The following is a 6,307-nucleotide window of genomic DNA, read 5'->3' as shown; positions in this document are numbered from 1 at the left end:
ACAAGTAAAAGATAAAATATATATATATGAGACATAGACCAATCATTATTACTTTTCTAAGCACCAAGAATATTGAAATAAACGATAAAAGTTTCAAGAGGCAGTGTGTGTGTGTGGGTGGTGGCATTGGAAAAATTTTAATTTTCGATTCTTTTTTAAAAATTGTTATCTTTCATGTTTTTAACACACAACTGGAAAAAATTAAATTCGATACATGTAAAAAAAAAAAAAAATAATCGATTGGTTGCATTCTCTGAAGGGGAGAAGTGGTACAATATCAAAACTTTGAGTTATAAAATTTTTTGTTCTCTATAATTTTAAACAGAAATTTTCAAGAAAAAAAAAATGTTGCAGGTGGATGGATGGGTGCGGGGTGAGGGTAGGGTGATCATTTTTGTTCTGAAACTCCGTCCTAAATATATTAATCCACGGTATGGTCACAGGTGAACACGCATTTCAACATAGACTAACTCGATCACGACTGACTGCTAAACAACAGCCCGACTTTTGTTTCAGACTGCGGTCGAATTGTTTAGGGGTTAAGTGTTATGGTAATCACCGGTAGCATTGTCAAACAAAAAGAGGAAGTGATTCGTTTTGATGAAAATATAAAAGTGGAGTGCCTGTTGGAGCCATAATTATACCTCAATGGCGTGGTTTAAAAATACTTTCTTGAACAGTCCATACAAAATCCGAGGTATACAAGAACAGAAGTATGGAGTCTCGGTCAATAGTTTGGACAAATTAATTTCGGAGGGATGTAAAAAATTGAATGTAAGTCCTCACAAATCATAAACATCGTATGAATGCATGTGCGTGTTTGTGTGGTGATCGCTTATAAGCATTAAGCTTATAAATTATTATTATTATTATTATTATTTACAGAATTGTAAAAATCGCCACTGCTTGGTGCAGGTGTAGCCGTGGTAAGAAACTTGCTTCCCAACGACATAGTTCCGGGCTCAGTCCCACTGCGTGACAGATTGGGCAAGTGTCTTCTACTATATCCTCAAGCCGATCAAGGCCTTGTGAGTGGATTTGATAGACGGAAACTGAAAGAAGCCCGTCGTATATATGTATATATTTGTGTGTGTGTGTGTGTTTGTCTTCCCGCCATCACCTGACAACCGATGCTAGTGTCTACACCAAATAAGTACTAGGCTTGCAGAATGAGTCAAATGACTGAAACAAGTAAACAGAATCATATATATGAGTGGCTGTGTGGTAAGTAGCTTGCTAACCAACCACATGGTTCCGGGTTCAGTCCCACTGCGTGGCATCTTGGGCAAGTGTCTTCTACTATAGCCCTGGGCCGACCAATGCCTTGTGAGTGGATTTGGTAGACGGAAACTGAAAGAAGCCTGTCGTATATATGTATATATATATATGTGTATGTATGTGTGTTTGTCCCCCTAGCATTGCTTGACAACCGATGCTGGTGTGTTTACGTCCCCGTCACTTAGCGGTCGGCAAATGAGACCGATATAATAAGTACTGGGCTTACAAAGAATAAGTCCCGGGGTCGATTTGCTCGACTAAAGGCGGTGCTCCAGCATGGCCGCAGTCAAATGACTGAAACAAGTAAAAGAGTATATATATATATATATATATATATGTATGTATGTGTATATCTGCGTGCCTGTGTGCACGCGCACGTGCATTCATTGCATTTTGGGTGCTCCATCAGTTTATAAGAATAGTCAAATCGATGTATTTTCAGTTTTACTAGCTATATGATGATTCAACTCACTCCAATATGAAGCTAGAAAAGTATGACACGTTCGATAGTATTTTATAACAATATTTTTTTCTACTTGTGCATACATATCTTACAGTTGCGAAAGTATAACCAAACGAAATTGAATCAACTTAATATAGTCTCGTTTTTTTTTTTTTTTTTTTTTTAACGTTTAAGTGAATTATTTATGTCTTTGAATTAGCAATGTATACAAAGCAAAGCATTTTAATCTTTAGATCACATTAAAAAAAAATGAGATCTGAAGTGATGCTCAAATTTTAACTCTGTCTGATATATAAGAAAGGGAATAATTTACGAATGAAGAAAGGGGACAATTACGAATGAATATGTAGAAAAAAAAATCAAGACCGACAAAAGATGATCGAATCGTCTTACTGTGTACTTCACCGCATCTAGGATTTCTACATCGTTCGACCTGCTTAGAATAGCAATCAAATTTCTTCAAAACACACCTTTTTGGTTAAAAAAACACACAAAAAAAGCAAAACAAACTCATTGTACAAATATAGCGCTATACAAAAAGACGGGAAGGTCTTGGCTTATATGCCTTTTATGATGGGTCTAAGCAATCTTGTTTGAAGCAGACGATTTCGAACAACCACGGCGACAATAACGAAACGGAAGTGACGTAACAGCCGACTCTCATTGTGTACAAACACACATGTTTGTACACAATGACGTTCTCTTCTATTGTTTACACGTGATAGCAGCTAAAATCAAGCTGAATAAATTACCTTTGTATTATATTTTATGAATATAGAAAAATTGGGCGATCTTTCGTCTCTAGTAGACCTTTCCGTCGATTTCCGTAAAAATTTTTTTTTTTTTTACATATGGGCTTGCGGGAACTTTTGAAGTAATGAGAGCGAAAGAGACTAAGAGAAAGCGATTGTATGACGAGGGAAGTTCTTTTGAAGTTACCGTGCATGTGAAGCATTGATGTACATGTGTTTGTGTGTGTGTGTTTGATGAGGTGTGGGAGACAGACAGTATGTTGTGTAATCGTCGGAAAGGTCTACTAGAGACGAAAGATCGCCAAAAATTGCACCTAAGAATTCACTACGGGTGTAAAAACTAACGGTGTGGCAATTTCAGCTTCCTCCTACACGCATTTAGTTCGTATCTTGGTAACTTGTAATTACATTCTTTAAATTATTTCCGTTGATAATTCGACATCGTTTCTTCATAACCCTATGATTTTAGATTAGTCACTTTTAATCCTTCCCCAAATGTTCGTCGCTCTGGTTGCAAAGAAAAAAAAATTTATTTTTATTTATTATCATTAAGAAGGCGGTGTGCTGACCGAAACGTTAGCACACCGGGGAAAATGCTTAATAGCATTTCGTCCGTCTTTACGTTCTGGGTTCAAATTCCATCGAGATCGACTTTACTTTTCATTCTTTCAGAATCGATAAATTAAGTACCAGTCAAGTACTGGGGTCGATATGATCAACTTCAAGTTCCAGGCCTTGCGCCTATAGTAGAAAGGGTTATGGCATTATTATCATTAAGGTGGTGAGTTGACAGAATCGTAAGCATTTTGTCCGTCTTCAAATTTCACCTAGATCGACTTTGCTTTTCATCTTTTCGGGATCGATAAAATATGTACCAGTTTGAAAACTGTGATTGATGTAATCGACTTACACCCTCCCTCGAAACTGTTAGCCTTGTACCAAAATTTGAAACCATTATATTGGTACTCTTTCGGTAAAAGTCTATGATGTCATTAACGAGACAGAACACACTCACTCATGACTAATGACTCGAAACGTTGCCGATATATTCTTTTTTTAACTTACAATAATTTACAAATAGCATCAGAAAAAAACTAGAGATTTTTGTCAAGGGAGATAATGTGCCAAATCAGTAATGTGTTCGTGTTGGGTACACGTGTATTTGTATATAAATACGTGTCATTGGCGTTTAAAGTGTATAAATGTATTTGTTTTGTATATAAAGACACGTTCGCATTCAAAGTGCATTAATACATTTTATTTTGTATATAAATATAATTTGTTTACATCGTAAGGGTATGTGTTTTAATCCAAATCAGTTTCTCATAAAGAAAAATAAATGTTTATATTTTTAAAAAGTGCAGAGTGAGAATGTTTGATGTTCAAAATTTTCTTTTTGACTTTTTCGCTTGTTTTTAAAGGCAGGGTGGGGCAAAATTAGAAGCCGGGATAAAATGAAGTCAGGTGGAAGGCCTCTGTTTTCAAGAAACTTTTTCCCAACTTTGACCCGATTGTAACTGAGGTTGCTAATAAAATATCTGGATAATTTTTTGGTCTTTAAGAATCAATATTCTTTTGAAAAGGCTTCCGCCCGCCCCCCACCATTTTCTCCCAAATTTGTTTATTTTTGTTATTTTTTTCGGATACGGAGATTCCGGAAAATTGCCAAAAATTGGCATTGTGAAATCCCCACTTTCCTCCCAAACTTCTTCAATGTTGACTTTTTTCCCCAACACTAACCCTAAAACCCAAACCCTAACCTTAAAACCGTAACCCTGACCCCCCAAAACCGTAACCCTGACCCCCAAAACCGTAACCGTAATCCTAAAACCCTTACCCTAACACCGTAACTGTAAGTACAGAAATGTTTTGAAATTTTTGTCTGAGTCATGATGTCCGTATTTTTCCGCAAGGTGGTGCTCCAGCATGGCCGCATTCAAATGACTGAAACAAGTAAGAGAGTAATTAATATCTCCTGTTACAATTGGTGACTCTCGACTTCAACTAAAAACTTAACCGTTACAGATAGATAGATAGATAAATATAGATATAAGATCCAAGGATTAAGGTGTAGGAAGAAAGTGGGTTTCAAGCAATCCGTAGAAAATAATTAAAAACCAACTTTCAAGAACAATACTGGTTTATTGGGGTGGAAGGTTGTGGGTTTTTGCATATAAACAGAAAAAAAAAACTTTTATATTTCATGGTAGGCAGCCAGGGTTGCCAGGTATGTGAATAAAAATACAAGGGTTAAGGATTGGAGTAGATAATATCTGGGCTACATGTTTCATAGCATGCAGAACCTCAGAAGGGGTAAATATCCATGTGAGGTGTACATTGCAGGCTGCTTTTCAGGTCAAGGGTATCTTGATTAAATAAAGTTAATATTGTTGTTAGGGGGCCTATATCAACACAGAGGATTTGATCAAAATGCATAGAAAGCACAGTTTGAGTGGAGAAATTAGAAAAGAAGAAAAAAAAAGAATGACTGGGTGGTAAGTAGCTTGCTTACCAACCATATGGTTCCTGGTTCAGTCCCACTGCCTGGTACCTTGGGCAAGTGCCTTCTACTATAGCCTCGGGTCAACCAAAGCCTTGTGAGTGGATTTGGTAGATGGAAACTGAAAGAAACCCACTGTATATATGTATATATATATGTGTGTCTGTGTTTGTCTTCCCCAACATCGCTTGACCAATTGATGTCGGTGTGTTTACGACCCCGTAACTTAGCAGTTCGGCAAAAGAGACTGATAGAATAAGTACTAGGCTTACAAAGAATAAGTCCTGGGGTCGATTTGCTCGACTAAAGGTGGTGCTCCAGTATGGCCACAGCCAAATGAATGAAACAAGTGAAAGAGTAAAAAGAGAGAGTAGAAAAAAGAAAAGAAGAAAAAAACTATATATAAGGGAATGGGGAGTTACAAGTTAAGAATTTAAGCACGATCATTTCACAGATGATTTTCAATAGGGCTGTTTTTCTTTTCTTATATTCCTAATTTCTCTTCGCAATTATATTCTCCACTCAAACTGTGCTCTCTATGCATTGTGATCAAATCCTCTGTGTGTTAACATAGGCCCCCTAACAACAATGTTAACTTTATTTAATCAAGATACTCTTGGCCTGAAGTATACACCACACTGCAGTGAGGTGTATACTGCAGGCTACTGCAATATACACCTCACTTGGATATTTACCATTTTTGAGATTCCGCTCACTATGAAACATATGTAGCCTGAATTTTATCTACACTATTCCTTAACTCTTGGATATATTTATATATATAATAAATTCTGTTGTGTCTGGGGAGAGTAATTCTCTTTTAGTACATTATTATTTAACACACTCACCGGTAAAATTTCCACTTATTTCGTCTTTTTATTTTCCTAAAATTTTCGTTGCGTCTTGCAACCTTTTCAATAGTCTTGACTCTCAATAAGTGGAAATTTTACCGGTGAGTGTGTTAAATAATAAGGTACTAAAAGAGAATGACTCTCCCCAGACACAACAGAATATGCTTCAACATACTAACTCATATAAAGAATCTTGCAAACAAAATCCCAAAACGAAATATATAATAAATATTTTGGATTAATAGGTATAAGTTGATTAGTGTGTTTAAATGTTGAGTGGAGCACCGGCACGGTTTAGGCTATCTGTTGTCATCCACGATTATGGTACACTTCTGTTGGGTTACTTCAGGAACTCTGCAGTGTCAGTTAGTGTAATTTATTAATTAACATGAAATGGATTTGGTAATAAAACTATATTCCATACAACGTATGTTTTGACCCATCCTGCTATTTTCCTTTATTA

General features: G+C 36.3%; 1 protein-coding gene across 1 annotated transcript in view; it reads left to right on the top strand.

Annotated features, from left to right (window-relative positions):
* The first annotated feature begins 432 nt into the window (after positions 1 to 432).
* The window catches only part of LOC115222590 (DNA fragmentation factor subunit beta), a 48,186-nt gene continuing 42,311 nt past the window's right edge, over positions 433 to 6,307 (top strand). The window contains exon 1 of the mRNA XM_029792878.2: positions 433 to 774. The gene's annotated coding sequence lies outside the window, so the exon portion shown is untranslated. The remainder of the gene's footprint in view (positions 775 to 6,307) is intronic.

The sequence above is a fragment of the Octopus sinensis genome, linkage group LG20, assembly GCF_006345805.1.
Source record: "Octopus sinensis linkage group LG20, ASM634580v1, whole genome shotgun sequence".
Classification (NCBI taxonomy): Eukaryota; Metazoa; Mollusca; class Cephalopoda; order Octopoda; family Octopodidae; genus Octopus; species Octopus sinensis.
The sequence above is the reverse complement of the archived record's forward strand: the minus strand, read 5'-3'. Positions and strand labels throughout refer to the sequence as shown.